This window comes from Macrotis lagotis, chromosome 8 (genome assembly GCF_037893015.1).
Source record: "Macrotis lagotis isolate mMagLag1 chromosome 8, bilby.v1.9.chrom.fasta, whole genome shotgun sequence".
NCBI lineage: Eukaryota > Metazoa > Chordata > Mammalia > Peramelemorphia > Peramelidae > Macrotis > Macrotis lagotis.
In genome coordinates, this window is record NC_133665.1 from 182,364,225 (window position 1) to 182,385,867 (window position 21,643).

The following is a 21,643-nucleotide window of genomic DNA, read 5'->3' on the forward strand; positions in this document are numbered from 1 at the left end:
ATAGCTTTCAGAGCCCTTAATAGATGCTTTGGGATTTGCCAGACATTTGCCAGTGGCAATACCAGAGAATGAGTTTGCTTATTTTCCCTTAGCTATATCAAAACTAGCTTTAGCCCCCTCATCTTTTCCTTCTGATTGGTGTTACATGAGATCTCAGATTTGCTTTCATTTTCTCTGATGATTAGCGAGTTTGAGAACTTTTCTGGTCGGCTGTTGCTAGCTTCTGTTGCCTCTTTTGAAAACTGTCTCAGATCTTTTGACCCTGTATCTAAAGGAGTTGCTTTTCATCTTGCCATTCTGTATCAGTTCACAGTAGGTTATTGAACATCAGACTTCTGAGATGTTTCATATGTTTAGCTATTCCTCATCTTTTCATTGCTTTTGTTTTTTTTAATGTTCCTATAATTAAAATGATCTATTTTGTCTTTCATAATTTCATTAATATCAGGGCTGATTGAGAATTTTCCCCCTAAAAGCATTTGGGGAAGATCATTTTTCATACTTTTCTATTGAATCAATTGCTTTTTTTAAAAAAAAGAGAAAAATATGAGCTCTCTAAACTTTGTTTACCACCACAGCTCTGGAGATGATTTGAAATCTGTGGTTCATACCCACAAGCCACTTAAGCAAGGTGCTCAGTAGATTCATTTTTCATTCATTCATTCATTCTCTTATTGAACAAGCACTTCCGAAGGGACACTGGACTGGGATGTTTCAAGAGCTAGAGTTTACTTAAGTCCTGGCTTCTTGTTTTCTCTGAACTAACAGCCTAGGGGTGGGAGGAGGTGCCCATCTGCCGCTAGAACACACATGGCTAGTTGCTTCTGGAGGGGCTGTAGCACCACGGGGCACTGTGTGCGATGCCAGCAAGCCAGGTCGCTCCACTGCGACTTAGCGAGGCTCTTGGGTTCTCCTTGTAGAATTTCCATCCTCACCAGGCCTTCATGTCCTGGGCATTACAGGTGCCACGGGGTCGGGGCACGGATAAAGAGGAGACGCAGGGCAGTCTGAGGTTGTGGCTGACAGGCGCTGGCTGGGAAGGGTCCACGCACCTAGAGCTGGGTTTTAGCGTATGTGAGAAGGGGCCAGAGGGAGGGCATTAGAGGCAAGGGGGCATTGTGGCGATGGGGGGGCATGGTTGCATGCGGGCACGGCAGAGGGCTGTGCTTGGAGACGAGGGCAAACTGCTTCATTTTGGTAGGAATGCCAGGCTTTGGAGGGGTAATGTGAACTAAAATGGCAAAAAGAGTGAGGTGCCAACCCGCCCGCCCGAGGAGGCTGACCTTTACCAGCCGGGCCAAAGAGAGCGCCCGGAGGAGGGGATTCCAGCGCTGGTGCTAAGGGGTGGGGTATAGGTGCCACAGGGCAAGGCTGGGTTCAAGGTATCCTGGTTCGGGGCAGCGGACAGGCCACGGGCCTGCAGTCGGGAGGCCCCGAGTTCAAATCCAGCCTCAGACCCTAATCACAATTGGCTAGCTGTGTGGCCGTGCGCCCCCAAACCAAGCACCCTGCTTTTAATACAGACTCCAAGCCTCGGGTCTGGGGCCGCAAGCGTGCCGGGGGACCCCCCATCGCCCCCCACCCGGCCTGGGCGCCCCGAGGACCTCGGGCCTAGGGGGGCCTCCAAGGTCCCTGGCGCCCCCGGGGGGCACTGAGTCACGTGGGGCGGGGGCGGGGCCGCCCTTACAGAGACCCCCGCGGCCCCCAGCTGGGGGGGGCCAGGACCCCTGGGCGCGGGGGGGGGCACAGGCCTGCCCGCAGGGGGCTGCCAGTCCGAGGGGGGGGCCCGGGCCCGGGCGGGAGGGGGAGGGGAGGGCGCGGCGGCGCCGGGCCGCGGGAAGGGCGGGGCTCCCCTCCCCCCGCCCCTGGGGCCCCTTCCGGAGCCCCGCCCCGCCCCGGCCCGGGCCCCGCCCCCTCCCCTCCGGGCCGGGCGGGGGGCGGGGCCGCCAGTGCATCCGGGTAAGTGCCCCGCTGACCCCTGGGCGAGAGCGCGCGGCCCGGCCCCGCCCCCTGCCCCGGCCGGCCCCGCCCCCCGCCGGCCCCGCCCCCGCTCCCGGCTTCCCGCTGCCCCCGCCGCCGCCGCCGCCGCCCCGAGAGGAGGAGGAGGAGGAGGAGGAGGAGGAAGAGCAGGAGTCGGGCCGGAGGTCGAAGAGGAGGCCGCCTCGCCCGCCCGGAGCCCCGCACCCGGCCCCTGCCCCGACCCCCGGCCCGGCGTCTGCGCCTGCGCCCTCGGCCCCGCCGCGCCGCCCGCCCCGCCGGGGCCGCCCGCTCGGCCGCCTGGGGCCCGGGCCGGGGCCGGGGCCGGGGCCGGGGCCGGGGCCGGGGCCGGCCGGGCTGGGCCGGGCCGGGCCGGGCCGGGCCGGGCCGGGCGCAGCCGCTGCTCCCCGCGGGGGGCCGCCTCAGGTGAGGGCCCCAGCCCCGACCCCCAGCTCCGGGCCCCGGGCCGCAGGTGCCGGCGGGCCCGCGCCCCCAAACCGGGGCTCCACTTGCAGCCCCCCGGCCCGGCCCGGCCCGCCCCCTCCTGGCGCCCCGCCCCCAGGGCCCCCACGGGCACATTTCTAGGGACCCCCCTTCTCTGTGGACCTCCACCCGGGGTCCCCGGGCCCTTGAGGGCAGCGTCTCCCCGGCACCCCCGGGGGGCCCGCACCCCCAGACTTAGGCCCCCGATGCCGGAGGACGAGCCGCCGTGCCCTCGGCCCGGCCCCGGCCCCGGCCCCGGCCCCGTGACGTCCCGGGCCTGCGGTGGCCCAGGGGCTCCGGGTCTGGAATGTTGTAGCCTTTGCGCGGCCGGACTGTGCTGCCCAGGCTGGGCTGGGCTCCGGGAGCTGAGGGGGCGCCCAGGGCCAGGGTTCTCCCAGGGCTTCTTCCCCGAGGCAACTCCCCGGGCTGGGGCTTTGACTCAACAGCCACAGTCAACTTTTTTATTTAAGGCAACGGGGTTAAGTGACTTATCCAAGGTCACACAGCTAGGCGATCATTAAGTGTCTGAGGCCGGATTTGAACTCAGGTCCTCCTGACTCCAGGGCCGGTGTTTTATCCGCTGGGCCACCTAGCCGCCCCCCACCGTCAACTTTTAAAAAAAGATAGTGATTGGTAACTCACAGATCCACCCTTTCACAGCTGTGGAGTTTCCCATCCCCAGGCTGATAACCCGTTAGTGGGCCAGGGGCCTCTGCACCTGGGATCCCCTCTCCCCACTGGCCACCGGCACCCACTTGGCAGGGAGTGCCAGAGCCCTGGAACGCGGGTCTCATGGCTTTGAGGCCTGCTCTAGCCGTTGCACCCTGCTGCCTCTCCTTTCAGAGAAGCCCAGGGGATCCAGATTCAGGGAACACCAGGAGGAAGTGGGGGGACTTGTTAATGTTCAGTTGTGTCTGACTCTCCATAACCCCAATTGGGGTTTTCCGGAGAGGTACTGGATTGGTTTGTTCTTTCCCTTTCTGGCTCATTTGACAGATGAGGAAACTGAGGCGAGCAGGGTCCCCTGGGTAGGAAGTGTCTGAGGCTGGATTTGAACTTGGGTCTTCTATTCCAGGTCCAGCCTTCTCTCTGCTGGGCCACCCCACAACCCTCAGTAAGACTTTCATCCTTGGGCAGGCTAAAGCAGCTCTTCTGGGACTGCCCACTGTAGACTTGATTTGGGTTTTGGGCCTCTTGGAGAAGCTTCAGTAGGCAGATTGGATTGAGCTAGGACTGTCCGGGGAAGAAGAAATGCTAGCGTTTTCTCTCCTGCTCCCCAGCCTTATTTTGACTCTCATAAATCCTGCCCTGGGCCGGCCGCAGGATCGATGTCCATCCCAGCAGCCCAGGTCATGTTGCTGCTTCGTCAGCACCCTGGCTGTCTCCTCTGGATGTGGGGGGGGGGGGGGGGCCTGGGGAACATGCTTCTTGAAAATTTTCTTCCCTCCCTTCCATTAGCCTTGGCTTCCTTTTTAGTCCTCTGTACTTTATTTTGTGCACTTGAAAACATGGCCCTAAGGCCCAGCCAAACCATTCCTTCAGCTCCCACCTCTGCCCTTTGCCCTTTGCCCTGACCCACTGGCAGCCTCTGGGCCCTCTTTTCTAGGAAGCCCTTGCCAATCCTTCCTGATTGTTGTAGGGCTGTCCCTGTGTGGAACACCCCTGTTACACAGTTCCCTGGCCTAAAAGAATGAGCCACTCCACAAAAAAGATGCTCCATTTGGCCTCAGCCTCCCATTGCTTGTGGGAATCTGCCTCGGTGGAGGAGCCTGGCTTAGCGTTGGAGCTTTCTTGGCCAGATGATGAGGGAAGCACTAGATAAACAAGGGACTTTGGAAAGATGGGGTTTTGGAAGTTGTTGAAGCCTGGCTGGGCCCAAGTGTGGGCTCCTTTGTGGGACCCAGAGCCAGGCGACTAGTAGGAATGGTTTTTCATTCTTTGCTTTTCTCTTCAATAAAATGAGATGGATGCTTGGATCTGATTTCATCACTCATGTCTTCCAGAACCCAGGTTTCTTGTCACAGAATCGAGAGCCCGGGAGCCCCTCTCATCAGCTTCTTCCCATCCCCACTTAACATGGTGAACCGTTGGGCCCAGGGCAGCCCAGGCTCAGGCTTCCCCCTCCCAGAGCTGGCACTTGGCCCTCTGGCCTCTGGCACTTCTCTGGCTCGTTTTTCTAAAGTAGCAGCTCGCTTCTTAAAAAGTAGTTTCTTTTTAATTACAGGACCCCGTGTTGACTTTTGATTTCACATCTTTTACTGTAGCTCCCTCATTCCCCTACCAAAGAGTCAAAAGAGGTGGGATAGCCCCATAGGGATCCGAGTTTGAATCCTGCTGGGGGTGGCTATGCACTGAACCTTCTGGTCTGTAAGGTGAAAGAGGTGGATGCTATGGGCTCTGAGACCCTGCGTGTGTGCATTTGTATCTCAGTGTCTGGCACCCAGTAGGGGCTTAATAAATGCAGGGAGAGAGGTTGAAGGAATGCTGCTGTATTCCTGATGGAGCCTGAATGATTCCATGGTTGCTTCCCTCCCTCCCCTGCCTCCCCCGGATACACCATTTGCCTCAGACACTGGGCTACAGAGTGGGCCTGGGCCTGGCCTGACTGGCCCAAGCTCCAGAAGGGGAGTCCTGAGGAGAGGACCCTGGGAACCCCCCAGGAGCTGACAAAGCAGAGGAGTGAGGAGGGCAGCCCTCTGGTGACCTCAGGGCCTCGGGCCTGGCCCTTTATCAGGGAATTCTCCTGAGCTCTTGGAGGCATTTGTGGAAAAGCTGCTGACAGGCCCTACCGCACACTCTGTAATCTGGCAGGGCCTTGCCGGCGGGCAAGAAAGCCTGTGGTCTGGGGGCTGGAGTCTTCCTGGGCCTGCCTTGTGGGGAGAAAATGGGCTCTGGCAGTGAAGGGGCTCAGGGCCCAGGGTCACAGTTGGAGGAGCTTGAAACAAGTGGGAGCAGCTGCTCTCCTGGAGCAGAGCTAGACCTTGGGGCCGGCCAGTTTTGAGTGTCCTGGCCCCCCCTTCCCCATCCCTCCCCCCCCCCCCCCCCCCCCCCCCCCCCCCCGGCTGGCTGACTTTGTGAGGGCCACCAGCTGCTTCTCAGGCAGATTCAGCCACTGAGGCCAGAGGCCTGGGCTTCCAAAGGTGCTATTGTGATCCCGAGGTCTTGAGTTCTGTCCTGTTAGATGAGATTCCCAAATGAAGGAGAGTAAATTCAGGTGCTGAACTTCAGGTGCTGCCAGGTCTTAGGGCCAAGTCCTCTCCACAGTCCCAGGAATTTCTACCTTTGGGGCCCAGGACCCCCAGAAAATTATCAAGACTCCCAAAGTGTCTTTGTTGATGTGGATTATGTCTATTGAGACTTGTCACATCAGAAAGTAGCATGATTAGGAAGATAGCTTTGATCCGAACCTTGATTCGGGTTTTCCACCCCAGGTCATCTTTTGTTTTGACTTTGTTTTGGTTTTTTTTTTTTTTGGCAAGGCAAAGGGGTTAAGTTAAGGCCAAGGTCACACAGCTAGTTAATTATTAGTTAATTGTCTGAGGTCGAATTTGAACTCGGGTCTTCCTGACTCCAGGGCCAGTGCTCTATCCACTGTACCGCCTAGCTGCCCAAGGTCATCCTTTGAAAGATGCGCCAGCCCCCCCCCCCCCAGCCTAACTGACCCAGGCTTTGGTCATCCCAGAGGGTGAGCATGAGAGCTTTCTGGATTGTGGCCTTAGAAAGGAATGCAGAGGGCAGCCATAGACTTGAGGGGGACTCGGCAGCCACTGAATTATTAAGTTGCAATTAATTGGAAAACAACTAATCAGTGAAGTAAATAGTAGGAGAAGGGTCAGACCAAACACCATGAAACTGGGAGGAGGGGAGGTGGCCCTGAGCCCGGCCTCAAGTGAAGGACACACATGGGTCCTGAGAAGACCAAGTGCCCAGGATCCAGGGTCCCACCCCAACTTCCCAAGGTCACACCTGACAGGTGGAATGGAGGGGTTCTGCTGGGTTGGCCTGTCTACTGGCAGGGAGGTGGCAAACGGAGAGAACACTGGGAGAGTGGGGTCCTGTTTGACTGACCCCAGCCTGGCTCTGCTGTCCACCTCCTCTGGCTTTGGGCCCTTCGCCCACGTTGTCTCACTTCATCTTCACAATAACCCTGGGAGGTCTTAGTGCAGGTTGGGAAACTGAGGCAGGCAGCAGTTAAGTGACCAACCCACAGTCACCCAGCTAGGAAGTGTTTGAGGCTGGACTTGAACTCCAGTCTTGCTATCTCCAGGCCTGGCACTCCATTCACAGTGGCCGCCCCTAACAGCCTCTTCCTCTGGCTCCTGACTCTCTTTGGATCAGTGGCCTTCCTGGTCCTTCAGCCCCCAAAGAGACCCGAGGGTGTCAAACCTGGATTCTTTCAACCCTGTGAGTGATGAGGCAGCTCATCTTTGGTCACCTCCCTCCTCTCCCCTTCAGATATCCCCGCAGAGGCCCTGCTGGGCTGGAGGGCCCAACCTTGGGGTGCCTGCCCTTGGGCAGTAGGCTAACTTGCTAATATTTGTCCTCTTAGGAAAGCATGCAGTTCGCTGCACCTCTTGCTGCCTCCTCTCCCTCCTTTTGTTGTGGCAGGTGAGCCCCCCAGCCTGGGCCACCTATCACCAGTAAATCCAAATGCCATATGTATCCACAAGGAAGGTGCTTTACTGTGATTCCTTCTGCCCCTCCTCTCGTGCCCACTCCTGAGCAATTGTAGAGACCCTCAGATCATAAATTTAGCTGAGGAGGTGACCTTAAAGATCGTGTGGCCCTGTCCTGGGCTTAGCACACGATGGCCCTTCTGGCCAGAGCCAGCCCCCAGCCTGTCTTTATGGCCCTTGAACTCAAACATGGTTAACATTTTGTAAAATCAAGTTTTATTGTATTTTAGAATGTAAAATACAATTGTTAGTCTGCTGACTGGACCAAAGCAGATAGTGGGGGTTCCTGGCCACTCCCTGCTCTGATCCACTCCCGTTATTTTATAGATGAGGAAACTGAGACCCAGAGAGGTTCTCCATCTTGCCTTGGGTTACACAGCTATCAGTGATAGGGGTGGGATTAGCCCACTTTGCTCTGTCCCACAGGGTCCTGGGATGACCTCAGAGCTCTTGGTGCCACATCATGGGGGGTCTCCAGACCAAGACTGATGACCAGGCTCTTAGGAAATGCTTGTGGGATTACAGATGTCCAAGGGATTCCTGTCTCCCTCCAGTCTCTGTTTCCTGCTTCCCCAATTTCTAGGCCCTCCTCAAATTCCTCTTCTGCCAGAAAACTTTCCCAGTCCTCTTCCAGGATTCTCTCTGGGTCTCGTTTGTTCCTAGCTTTGGTCCCTTGGGTCCTGGGGACCCGTGGGGAGTGTGGAGAAGACTGGAATTGAAGTCAGGGAAACCCAAGTTCCAATCTGCCTTCCAGTACTGCTTGGTGACCCTGCCTCAGTTTCCTTCTCTGTATAATAAGGGTTGGGTCCTTGTCCAGGGCATTGCGAATCTCAGAGCTGCTAAAAGGCTCACTTTCATTCTGAGGACAATGGGAGTCCCTCCAAGATTGAAACTGGTTTTGACCTAGAACCATTGCTTCAGGCAGGGCTTAACATGCCCATTGACCATGGACTGAGCCCCGTATTCAGGATCCCCAGGCTTCCTTTAGGTGCCGGGTTATCACCTGACCTGATGGGTCCAGCCCATGCTGCTTTCCAGGGGTGGGAAGTGTTGTTTCTCTTGGGGTCGGTCCCTTGGCATTGTGCGAGAGGCCATATCCGAGGTACGCCTTGGCTTAATGTTCTCTGCCAGGGAGGGAGGACAAGAGCAGACTGAGGTGCCAGCTCCACCCTGCCCAGGGACCAAGGTTCAGGGTCCCCGCCTTGGATGGGCCAGCGTAACCCTCTGCCAATGTACAAACAGCCTCCATCCCAGACACTCCCACCTTCTCTCCCTGGGGAGCCTCAGCGCCTCCTGGGGCTGACTTTGGATGACTCCTTCTGGCCTCTCTCCTTTGTGCCTTCATCTGGAGGGTGAGAAGCAATGCAGGGGCTTCTCCTTCTTGGCTTTTCTTGCTAGCCCTCTCCTCAGAAAGAGCCAGAACGGGGCCAGGAGAGAGAGGCTGGCCAGGCTTGGGCCCTGGACTCAGAACTAGTTTGAGTCCTTGACCTGCACTGTGAGAGAAGGAACTTTACTCCTGGTGTGACAGAAGTGAAGATGGAGGGAGGCAAGGTGGCAGGGTATGGAGACGCCCAGGAGTGTTGAAGGAGGACCTTTGGGGTGTGTTAGGATTGGCGCTGAAGTACATTGACTCCTTTGAGCTGCCTTTGACTCCCCCTTCCTTGTGGAGTTACAATTTAGCAGCAGGAGTCTGGGATAGATTGTTCTGAAAGCTCAAAAGAATTCTCTTTTCAATGAGTTAAGGTGTGGCAGACTTTGGGGCAATTTTATTAGGTAAGGCCCTGGTGGAGGATGGGCAAAGAGGGTTGCAGCCCACCCCACTCCACCTCAGGGCCTGATGTTTTCAAAACTGACTTGGACACAGGAAGTTGGATTCAAATTCCAATTACCCCACTTACGGGCAATCCTGGGCAAGACTCCTAAGAGATTTGAGCCTCAGTTTCCTCTAGGGGTGTGTGTGTGTGTGTGTGTCTGTCTGTCTGTCTGTCTGTCTATGTGAAGTTGTGGAGAAACCACCACCCTCTATCTATATAGTGATAATAGATATCTATGTAAATATATTCATATCTGTATTTATGGGGAGATAATGGTTTTATCTCTCTTGTTTCTGTCTCAGTCTCTCATTCTCTAGCCAGTGTTTGAGTTAACTGAAAGTACACACACACACACACACACACACACACACACGCTAAAAAAGGAGTGAGTAAGACCAGGGGAATGTGGGAAAGAAACTGGGAGGGGTATTTCTGGGCCATTTGTACCCATTGGAGAGTATACGGAGGGAGTTGAAATTGAAACTGGAGTGAACTGGTTTTGTGGACTGGTTGGCTGGTTGGGCAGGTGGCAAGGGCAGTTTCTCACCACAAGTTGCATCTCTGGGTTTTAGCTCTGCCCTAGATTGTGACTGGACAGTTTAGATCCTTCATGCAAACCAGGGTTCCCATGTGGGACTACATATGCCCCTACGACCTATAGGGAGCTTGTCTAGGAAGGCTGGCATGCATTTGCATGTGTGTCTGTGTGAGGTGGCTGGCTAAGTTATTTGACTCATAATTCAATTATCTTTTTGAGATATTCAAAAATGAACCTCTTATGTCATGTTGAATGGTAAGACTTTGCACAGGTTGGCAAAGCTTGGATTAACACTTAGCTAATGCATTTACCCAACAGACCCTTTAGGAGTGCAGTGAAACTTTCTTGGCCACCCTCTTGGAGTGATGCTTTTAAATGCATAATTAATACTTAGGATCACAAAGGCCCCCAATTATTGAGAAATGTCCTTTTCAGCATTTTTTTTTTGGTTTTTGCAAGGCAATGGGGTTAAGTGACTTGCCCAAGGCCACACAGCTAAGAACTGTTAAGTGTCTGAGGCTGGATTTGAACTGAGGTCCTTCTGGCTCCAGGGCCCATGCTCTATCCACTGTACCATAAACCACATTTTCTGAATGAATAAATGGTCTCAGTTGGAGGATACAGGTGGGGGTGTGAGGGGGCTGCACAAATCCTGGCCATCAGAGTCCTGATCTAGTACTTCCTGATGCTTCATCCAGGCCCTGGGTGAGACTTTATTCATTCAGGCCCTGACCTAGGGGTTGACAAAAGTCAAACAGAATCAATCAATCCATAACCATTTATTAAGCACCTACCAGGTGTGGATCCTGGAGACAGGAAGACCTCAGTTCAAATCAGACCTCAGATGCTTGCTGTGTGACCCTGAGCAAGTCACTTCACCTCTGTTTTCCTTAATCCACTGGAGAAGTAAATGACCAACCACTCCAGCATCTTTGCTCAGAAAACCCAAGGACAGCATATGATCCACTAGGCTGACTGAACCACAGTGGGTTCCTACAGCTGTCAGTCAAGGCCAGCTAGGCTTGGTGCTGGTCATCCAGGACAGAGGCAAAAGCCAGTTTCTAGGGAGCTCTCAGCTGGTGGGGTGGGGGGAGTCTAACATGCAGACCCCCCCATGTACACCCCCCCCCCCAGACAGGATGCAGGGGGAGATAATCCTAGGGAGAAGATAAAGCAGATTTTAGCTGAGACTCAAAGGAAACCAGGGAGTCAGAGTGGGAGTTGGGAAGGGAGAGGATCCCAGGTCTAAGGTGCAGTAGGTATGAAGATCTATTGGGGGGGTGGCAGGGGTTGCTGCCAGGGTCACTGAATCCTAGCCAAAGAGCTGGGGAGGTGGAGGAAGGAAGTTGCAAGTGGACAACCTAGGAAGGTGGAAAAGCCAAACAGGTTCTGTCTGTGCCACTGGGGTTTATTGAAGTGGGGGTAGAGGGCCTGTAGGATCCGACTGGCCACCGAGGAAGATCGCTGGCAGCTAGCAGAGGCTGGACCAGAGTGGGAAGAGACTCCTGCCACTGAGGCCCCTTCCCACTCTGCGCTCCAACTGCGAGAAAAAGAAAGATAAAGGAAGGGGGATGAAGCCTGTCCAGATTAAACATTTACTAGGTGAGGCCTTTCTGAGTAGGTGCTGAGTGGAGTTGCCTGGGAAAGAATGCCTTCCATGATCAGATGTAGTTGGGAAAGGAGGAGGAGGAGGACCCCAGGAGTTATTCTGGTCTAGAGAGCTCTGTGAAATTAAGGAAGCTTGAGAGCATCCGACCCAGGGCCTGGAGGTTGGAGTGGAGTCAGCCCTGTGGCTCTGGGTCTTTGAAGCTGGATGGCAATTTGCCCCTTGCTCCAGACCCTGGCCACTCACTCCCCTTCCCACCCCAGAGCTGGGAGATGACCTCGGCTCTGCTCTGGAGCCCTTCTAGCGGTTTGGATCCCTATTTGACCACTGACCAAGATGAGGCCCTCCAAGGGAAGTGACTTGTCCAAGAGGACACTTGGAATTACAAAGTCAGGCTCTCTGCCCGGCCCTCGGCTCAGTGGTCTTCCTGACTAGGTTGTGGGGGGTGTGGACGGGTGAAAGACATGATAACTAACTCTTGTTCTCTGCCCTTTGGGACTCTTCTGACCTGAGCTTATGGGTGGCCCTAAGACAGAACAAATGTCTATTATGATGTGTGCGTTTGAGATTCTCTAACCAAGAGATAGCTTGAGGCCTGGTGCCAGGACTGGGCTAGGCAGCGGCACATGCAGATTCCCATCTTCATCCTCTTCAAAAGTTTGTGAAACAGTTTTATGACTCTTAGATTTATTTGTGGCCCTCTCCTCCCCTCCCCTCCCCTCTCCTCTCCCATTCCTTAGGACAGTATTTTTCCAAAACAAAGAGAAAGAAAATCAGTAAAACCTAGTGACACATTAATCCAGTTAAATGTTTTATCCCTTGTTCAAGATCTGTGGGCCCTGACCTCTGCAGAGGGCATGACAGAGGGTCTCCCCACACCTTTTTCTTGGGACCATGCTTGTTCTGCATAATGCGGAGCTGCATGGTTTGGATTCTTTTGAGTTGGTTGGTTTTTTCCCCCCTTGTATAGATTGTCCTCTTGGCTCTGCTTGCTTCATTCCCTTTGCATCAATTCTAGAGGAAGTCTTTGCTGGCGTCTCTTAAGTCATCTTGCTCATCACCTCCTGCAGCTAGTCCCGTTCTGTCCCTGTGGGGATCAGTGGTCAGCTGCGTCCTCCTCCCTCCCTTCCATCAGCTGCTGGGTCTCTTGTCTCTGGGCTCTTCTCCCTCTAGGCACAGACTTCATGGAATAAGCACGCTGGCTTTCTTGCTGTATGCCTTGTGCCCTCCTCACCTCCGTCTTTAGCATTCTGACTTTTCTTCCAGCCTTCTGCTTCCAACCTTCCAGCCTTTCCTGATTCATCCCTCTTTCCCCCCAGACTCCCTTGTCTTTAGCTCTTTTGGACACACTTAATGTGAGGGCACATGGACTCTCCAATTTCGCCTGTGTATCCCTGCCCTCTGCCTTCCCCTGAGTTCTCTTTTCTCATCTTAATCATTTGGGATTTCTCTCCTTTCTTTGATTAGGGCTAATCAATTATTCAAGATAATGAGCTCTGACTTTTATTCATTTCAGTTGTATCCTTGTGTTCAATCATTTTATTAATTAAACCAGATCACTGTTTTTTTTTATTTTAAATTTTTTAAAAAATTTAAGGTAATGGGATTAAGTGACTTAACCAAGGTCACACAGCTAGGTAATTATTTCAGTTTTCTCTTGGTTGAAACTACTTCCTCCAGAATTACCAAGGATCCCTTAATTGCCAAATCCATTGACCTTTTTCACTTTCCTACACCCTCTGCCCCTCTTTTTCTGACACTGGATTTTGGCGACAGATCTCTCTTCCAGTTACTGCTCTTTTTGTCCCTTCTTGAGACTTCTTTACTGATCTTCATCCGGATCATCCCTAAGTGAGTGTCTTCTCTTCCCCCTCTCTCCTACTTCACTTGGTGCTCTCTTCAGCTTCTGCGGACTCAATTTTCACCTCTAGGAAGCTAATTCTCAGCTCTCCCCGCTCTCTCATTCTTCAGTCTCACAGCTCCAGAAGCCTATTGAGCTTCTCTAAATTGAATGTCCAGTGGACTTCTGAAACACAGCATGTGCAGAAGTGAACTCAGTATCTTTCCACAAAACTGAACTCAGTCTATCTCCCCTTCCTAACTTCCCTGTTCCTGCCCCAGATACTACCATACCTCCTCCTCTGCCAAAGTTGGACTTCGCTGTTGACGGCCCAAGTGGCAGAGACAGGCATTCCATATCAGCCAGAGAAGCCTAGTGGGGAAAACCTCTTCCTAGGCCCAGAAAGGAACAAAAACAACACCTCAAGCTAGAAAAAATGGCCACAAGGAGCCAGGCACTCTGCTGAGGTCAAAAGACAGTCCCTGCCCTCAAGGAGATCCCAGGGTCATGAAGGAGACAAGATTGATCCAGGATGAACTGGAGAGGGAGGCACCATTGGGAAGGGGATCAGGGTATGCTTCTTGCTGAGCCTTGAAGGAAGCCAGGAGGCAGAGGAGGAGGAGGAGAATATCCAGAGGGTTATGGTTGAGGAGCAGTGAAAAGACCAAGATCAATGGAGGGAAAGGAAGCAAAAGACAGAGGATTCTATATTTCATGCTGGAACTAGTAGAGAGCATTGGAATGTGCTGATTAGAGTAGGGGTATACATGGTCAGCTGGCATGATAGACTGGAGTGAGACTGGAAGGCATGTGGTGGTCCTGGCATGAAGGACCTGCCCAGAGAACAACCCCATCAGAGTCCTAGGGGAGGTCTGTCAGAGATAACAAAAACCTTCTACGGCAACTGATTGGCCATGGGAAGGGAAAAGAGTGAAGGGGGCAAGGATTGATAGCTGGGAATCATCATCTCTGATGTCATTGCTTGTTGCCTTTTGGAAGTTTTCTTTCACTCTGGCTTTTTGAATAAGTGAAACATAAGGAATTCAAATGCAAGAACACAACAGTCTGGAACCCTCAAAAAGAAAAAAAAAATTCTATTTGGGTGAGCCGAGAAGTAGAGAACAGAGAAGGGAATGTTGGTCTAGTCATTGTGTCACAGGGATTGTGAGAAGAGTCCTGGGAGAGATGGTTCTGCCTTTTCAGGAGCAAGGGTAGTATTTAAAAAAAAAATAACTGTTCCCAGAGCAAGAGGTGGAAAGGAGAAAGGACAAGTGTGTATGTGGCTCCAGGACAGAAGGTAAAATGCTATTTTCTGGTTGAGGACTGGTCTGCAGCCTAGAAAACTTGAAGGCCACTGGGAGGGGGGCCATGGGCCCTGCTGGTCAGATAGAGACCAAGGTGTGGGGCTGTAGCAGGGCCAGGGGCAAGATGCCTAGCTTGGATCTTTGCTTTTGTCTTGGTTATATTATCACTTTATTGCTTGGTCTCTTTGTTTTTATTGTATTTTTGTTATGAAATACATTTAACTTCAATTTCACAAACAAAGTTGCTCCATGATCTTTGATTGATTATGTAAGTTCTTCACCTTCAGTTCACCCTTCAATCAAAACAAGAGTTTGACTTGGCCCTTTCTTTGGACCCTCTGTGTTTAGCAGTGTACCTGGGCCAAATGTTGGGGCACAGAGGAAGGCAAAAGAGAGCTCAGGGTCTGGTGGGTAAAGGCAGCAAGCTTCTTGTACATTGTTCTCATTTTGTTAATCCTGAAGAAGGTTTTCTGATGTCATAGCTTTATCTTCTAAACGTGGGATGGGTATGAGGCCATGGATTCCTCCCATCTTGAGGGAGTTGAGTTCTCTTCGTGGCTTGTCCTTAGTGGTGTTGCTATTATTCTTTTTGGTTGTAGCCTCCAAATGGATTTCCCACCATGTTTTTGGCAGGCATTGTGCCTGAGGAACAGTGTGAAGGCCAGTGGGGCTGGAGCACAATATTAGTGAAAAGGAGTAATGTTCTCTGTGACCAGGAAGGAACCAATTATTGGGACCAGTTTGTGAAGGACTTCAAGAGGGAAGCCAAAGAGTTTATATTTTATCCTAGAGGCAATAGGGAACTCCCGAGTCTTTTAAACAGAGGAGTAACATTGTGCTTAAGGAGAAATTAATTTGACAGCTGTATAGGATGAACTGAAGTGTAGGGGAAGGCTTGAGGCAGGGAAGTAGGAGGAGATCTTTGGTGTAACCTTTCACGTAGGCTAGGGCCTAAGCACAGGTGGTAGCTGGCTTAGCCGAGAGAAGAGAAAACCAATTAAGTTGTGGTAATTGATTGGGGTTGTGGCATCCAGGATGATGCCAAAGGTATGAACCTCTCTGACTGTCAGGATGGTGGAGAAGGGGAGGGGGCAGAGATAATTAGCTTGGTTTTGTTTGTTTGTATTGACTTTGAGTTATCTATCTTCTTGGTTATTTCTTTTAAGATAATTTAGAGTAATAAAATTGACTAAGGATGACATTCTCCTGTGGAGGACAACTTGGACCAATCAATAAAAATCTATGTCTCTTTTTAAAAAAGATATTCTAAATTCACACATAGGGAAACTCCTTTTTGAGGTTTTAATACTTTTATTCTACAGAAGCGTTACTATTCTTGGTCAAAGGAGTTTATTTTTTTCACAGTACTTTTACTACTTGCTTATAGGCCATGAAATTCCAGAATGCAATGGTGGAAATTATAGTATTCTAGGTTATTCCTGTTTGAACATTTGTTGGGTTTTCTGTAAAGTCTGATACTTGGGTGCTTAAGATACAGGGAGAGAGCTATCTCCTACCAGTGAACAATTGAGTATGATTATCTGTAGGAGCTCCAAGAAACTATAGAGATGATCTGATTCAATTCCATCATATTCCAGTAGAAGAGGCCTGGCCAAGAAGAGTCTCCTAATTCTGAAGGCAAGGGTGGCACAGCATCCAGTTGTAGCTCCGGTAACTGGAAGGGAGCAGTGATCACCATGCAGCCCCAGGCAGGCTATATTTAGACTGCTGATATGGGGGGCCCAGCCTGGTCTCACTGAAAGTGAGGGAGGCTCAGATTGAAGTGTGCCCCCTTTACTAAGGCAAAATACCTGCCTTTGGGGGTTCTTGTATGTTCAGTACTGGGAAGGCATGAGAAGCCTGGAGCTCAGGCAGGATCACTTTGTGGCCTTCTGTGAGTGGCCTCCAAAATGACCCCTTTTGAAACTCGCAAATTTTGCTTTAATTGGGTTGTTGGATGAATGACAGGAATCCCTTAGGAACCTATTAAGCCCTTGACCCAAACAAAAGCAATTAAGTTCTTTCCATCATTGAGAATTTTTAGTTTTTCATTAAATAATTGACTGGTAAACTGAAGACTCGTTGGGAGAAGTGACCAGATTTAATGATTGTTTGGAAAGAACATCGTGAAATAGCTTTGTTGTTGTTCAGTTGTTTTGGGGCATGTCTGAGTTCTTTGTGACTCCATTTGGGGTTTTCTTGCCAGAGATGCTGGAGTGCTTTCTCATTTCCTTCTCCAGCTCATTTTACACACGAGGAAACTGAGACCAAAAAGACTAAGGGACTTACTCCAAGGTCACACAGATTGGAATATTCTGAAGCTGAGTTTGAGTCAGATTTTCTTGACACTTGACCTGGTACTCTTAACAATAGACCATTCTGCTGCCCTTTATGAAATGGACATTTGATTAAAAAATCAGATTAAAAAAATCTACAGCAGGGCCTCCCTCTCACCTAGGAGGATCCCTGAGGCTTTGCTGACAGAAAACCCTGGCAGGGTGGAACCCCCCCAGTGCTCATAAACTCCAGTCCTTTTTTGAGGGGGGTTGCTATTGTTTCACTTTTCTTTGGCCCTGGTGGACCATGTATGACCCCATGGACTCCTTTCCTCTGTTTGATGACTGCTCTGATGTTCCCATAGTGTCTCCACCAGGCTATATTCCCCAGTTCGTGCAATAAAGCCTATAGGGCATGAATCTGAGGACCTGTTTTGCTGCTTATTAGATGAACTTTTCCAAAAGGATTTTTCCTCAGATGTGGTATCCAGGGCAGAGGACTGGGTACCTTTCCATCCATTGCAGCCTGAGATTGATGTAGCAGTTTTGCTCCTGGTTAATGCATATTCCTTTCCAGTCCACTTAACCTCCAGATCTTCTTTAGATGAATTTTATTTGCTCTGCCTTCTTTATCTTGTATTTGTAAGACTGATTGTTTGAATTTACATTCCCCTTTATTAAATGTAATGCTCTTAGACTCATTTTAGACTATAGACACTTTTTTGGATCCCATGTCATCCACTTTGTTAAAAAGTGTCTATCATTTGCCTCATCTCTTTCTTTCCTAGCCTTAATCACTGAATGGGCAATGCCTCAGTCAGACTGAGACCTGTTAAAGACCTTAGCTTAAAAAGGCCAAGACTTCCCTCCACATCCAGGGCCATCTCCAGTTATCCTGATCCATATCTGGCCACTGGACCCAGATGGCTCTGGAGGAGATGGGGACTTTGCCCAGCCCCCTTCTCCCCCCCTTCAATTCAGTTTACTTCCTGTCATGGTATCACCTCCCTGATGTGGTATTCTCTTTTGAGAATGCAGAACAAAACAGCAGCAATATCCCACCAAGCTTCAAATTTGATAACTAGTCCATCCATGCCTTTGTCAAAATTACTGTTAAAAAATGTTAACCAGCAGAGAGCCATGGTCAAAAGCATTTTCACATAGTAGGAAAGAGTGCTGAATTTGGAAGCATAGACCCAAAGGGGCTTGAATCTGGCTTCTTCCATTTGCTCTCTGGATAACTTTGGGCAAGGTTCTCCCTGAACCTTCATGAATTTAACTTTAAAATGAGGAAGTTGTGTGGGGTGAGTTTTAAATTCTCTTATGAACCCTGGGATTCTATGATGAAAGGTGCAGCAACAGACATTGGACAAGAAAGAAAGGGGCACCCAGGATTTGTCTCAGACCCTCTTGAGTGATTGTGAGCACTCACAGTCTCTTCTGTTTTGTGAGGGTTGAGGTCAGGGGATTAGGATTTGACAATTTGCCATGGAAAGCCAGTGAGGTGAACATTTGATTTCTGATCTCAGTTCTTGTTTGTCCACATGCTGTCAGACGTTCTTGATTTTGTGGCTACTATATGAACTACCTATTGGCTTTGATGATGCCCGGGAGGCCTGCTGCAGAGCAGGGGTTCTTACAAACTCTTTGGGAATTGTCTTGATTTGGAGCTGGACCTCATCAGATTCTGCTTTTCAAGCACACATGTTGCTTATTCACTGAAACACATCCTTGACTCATTTTATCCAAATCTTTTTTTCCATGCTGAGTAGTGAACTGTCTTCATTCTGGTAAACAAACAGAGAAAGGTAGTTCCATGACAACAGGAGGTGGTGTCAGATGAGATGGGGATGTCTTCAACTATCCCTGAAAGAAACTTCTTTTGTGGGAGACAAAGATGGGGGGAGGGGGAGGGGATAGTTTCATCTTATTTATCCTTAATCAAGAAAATTCCACTGCCCTCAAGTCATCTGGAGTTTCTGTGTAGCCAGATTCCTTTTGGACAGCCTTTTTTTGAAAAACCCTTAGTGACTCATTGTAATGCTATCTTGGCAGTTTGTCCTTTTTTAAATTTAGAAAAAAAGATTCAGATCAATGAATCCAGCCCTGTTCTACTGCCTCTTCCCCTCAAGCCTAGACTCAGAAATGAACTAGGACTTGATGTAGTCAGGGATAAGAGCTGTTTGGAGATTTCCTTAGGAGGAAGTAGGAGAAGGAGGTAGGAACAGAACTTGGTGACATCAGAGGAGGGCTGCCTGCCCAGATAGGACTCTTGAGCCTAGCATGGCACTGTACCATGACATGGGGATGCAGGGGCCTCAGGGTCTCTCCCTTCCACCACCCCTTTTGTCCCCTGCCTCATGGCTCCACCCTCCCTGAGGGCTGCTGAAGTGGGTTCTGTGCCCATTAGTTTTGTGTGTTATTGTGAGCTGGAGGTACTAGGCAATTCATGATGCTAAGGGTAGAATGGGAACCCCCTTCTGCTCCTCAAGACATGGTCATCTAGGCATTTCACAGAAGGGTCCCCCGTCTCTGCAGTGCCTGAGGACACATGAAGCCTAAGCATTGGCAGGTGATTGAGTGACATTGTCCAGTTTTGTAGACTTTTAGGTCTGGGACTGAAGCTGTTCAGAAGCTCCCATCAGCCACTTTGCTGTGCCACAAAAGGGGATTAATTTGTGCTTGGTAGTTGTGGCTTTTTCCTTTTTTTAATTGAGATTTTGCTTTTCCATTTATTTGTCAGGAAAGTTTTTTTTTAACATTCATCCACATGCATATTTGTAAGTCATACAATTTCCTTCCACCCTCCCTTCCTACCTCCTTCCCTCAGCAGTGAACAGTCTAGTGAATATTGTATTACGTGTTTACATATTAGTAATTTTCTGTATGAGGAATTAGAACTAAGGGAAAAGAAAGTAAACCATGGGATAGGAAGGAAAAACATAAGAGAAATTTTTAAAAAGGTTCTGTAGTTTTTGGTTTTGTTTTGTTGTATTTTCTTCATCTGAATGTGGATGGTGTTGTCCATAGCAGGTCTCCCAGGGTTGTCCTGAGTCTCTGAACTCTGATGCATCCATCAAGGTTGATCAACTCACAGTCTTGTTAATGTGTACAATGTTCTCTTTGTTCTGCTCTCTTCACTCAGCAGCAGTTCCAGAATTTGAGGTCCTATTTTTGCTGGTTATAAGATGAATTTTTCTTCTTCTCTTAGAGTCTGACCAATCATGGTTTCTTATAGAACAATAGTACTCCATAACATTTATATAATAACTTGTTCAGCCAAATAGTTGTGATTTCTAGAACTCTTCCTGACCCCCCCCCACACACACACACACCTTTGTCTGGCTTAAATCATTTTTCCGTAGAGAATTTGTTTTAATTGTGATTTTCTAAATGTTTTTTCCTTAGTCATTGTAGGAATGACTAGAAATGGCCAAGGACAGAGGAGTTATTCTGCTCCAGAAGTGGAGGCACTGAGACTTTAAAAGATGAAGCTAATTAGACAGTGGGTGACCATTATTCAGCACCAGTCCCTCATGTGAAGATAAGAATATAGACCTTTGCAAACAGGTACACAATGTATGGAGGCTAAATTGAAGGTGACATTTGTGGGGGATATCAGGAAACTCCTTCTTGGGAGTTTAGATGGTGGAGTTGGAATTGGGAGGAAGGGCATTCCAGGCAAGAGGACCAGCCTGTGGCAAAGGCCAGAAATATGTGATGGAATGTCATATATGATGAACAGTGAGAAGGCCAGTGACTAGATTAGAGTATGTGAAAGGAAGTCAAGTATAGTGAGGTTGCCAAGGTAGCTTGGAAGCCAAGTGGTGGTGGTCTTCTGTCTCATCTGATTCTGCATGATCCTATTTGGCATCTTCTTGGCAAAAATACTGGGATGGTTTGACATTTCCTTCTCCAGCTCATTTTACAGATGAGAAAACAGAGACAAGCAGGGTGAAAGTATTTGCCCAGAATTACACAGTTCAGGAGTGTCTGAAACCACATTTGAACTCAGGTTTTCTTAACTCCGGGCCTGGCTCCTCTGTCCACACCCCTCCCTCCAAATGCCCTCCCCTCAACCCCAAATTGTTCAGGGAGCCTGGTGGTGAAGGACTCAAAATGTCAAGCATGGGAAACTATCTTTGATCTTGGATGGAATTCAGTCACTGGAGTTTTATCCATCAGAGATGGTTGGAGCTGTGCTTCTGGAATATGTGTCACTGTCTGGCAGCTCTCCCAGTCTAGGTGAGAGTTGATAAGTTGATGGGTGGAGAGAATGAGGGTGGTGACTCTGGAGCAGAAGGTAAAAAGGAGCCCCCCAGTGTTTGGCCTGAGCAATGAAGCTTCCCTTCCCCAGCCCTCCAGGCTCCTTTGCAAGTCCCTTCCAGACCCTCACTCCCCATCTTTACCCCTATCTTTACCCCTCCCCCCCCAGCCTCCCCCACTGGAAGGGACCACAGGCCATCAAGTCCAAGTCTTAGAGAGGGGGAAATTGAGGGTCTCCAGAGTTTGGCAGAGCTAGCATTAGACTCAGCCCTAGAACTCCTTCCAGATTCAGTGAAGGTCAGTTAATTCATTCCCCTAGATCCTGCTGCCTCCTTGAGGCACCGAGGGAAAGTGATTGGCTAGGTTCATCCATCCATCTAGAAGGGGAGGGGCTGGACTTGGATTTGTGGACTGTAAGATCTTGGATGGGCTTTACCCCAGAGTGAAGAGTTGTGTGGCCTAGGTCAGTTCATTTCCTTTGCACTTTCATTTACTAACTGGAAGGGTTGAACTAGAAGATCCATGGACCCTTCCAACTCTGACATTTTCTGGGGTTGGGGGACTCTGTTCAGCTTTCACCATTTTCCCAGATTGCTGCAAAATAGTGAATTAGGATGATCTGGCTGTAAAAACTGTAGTATAGAAGTCGGATGACCCCTTCTGTCTAGAGACTTGAAATTGGTAGCCTGTGCCCAGTGAAGTTAGATATCCTGTGTTTGGTCATGTTGGGGGAAAAGAGTAGAGTTGGTGGGTCTGGGGACTTGGAAACCTCAATGTGCACAATGACAGTGGGGCAGGTCATGCTGATGGAACCCTGAGTTTGGTGAGATGAGGAAGTTTGGTGAGGTGAGGGACTGTGGTGC

The 21,643-nt window shown here is 50.3% G+C and overlaps 1 protein-coding gene across 21 annotated transcripts in view; it reads left to right on the plus strand.

Annotated features, from left to right (window-relative positions):
- The first annotated feature begins 2,328 nt into the window (after positions 1-2,328).
- The window catches only part of LRRFIP2 (LRR binding FLII interacting protein 2), a 94,121-nt gene continuing 74,806 nt past the window's right edge, over positions 2,329-21,643 (plus strand). For 19 of the 21 annotated variants that reach the window (XM_074199073.1, XM_074199082.1, XM_074199087.1 and 16 more), the window contains exon 1: positions 2,329-2,403. The gene's annotated coding sequence lies outside the window, so the exon portion shown is untranslated. Of the gene's footprint in view, positions 2,404-5,553; positions 11,752-18,464; positions 20,085-21,643 lie in introns of those variants that run through there. The other 2 variants (XM_074199075.1, XM_074199076.1) reach the window with 2 other exon arrangements.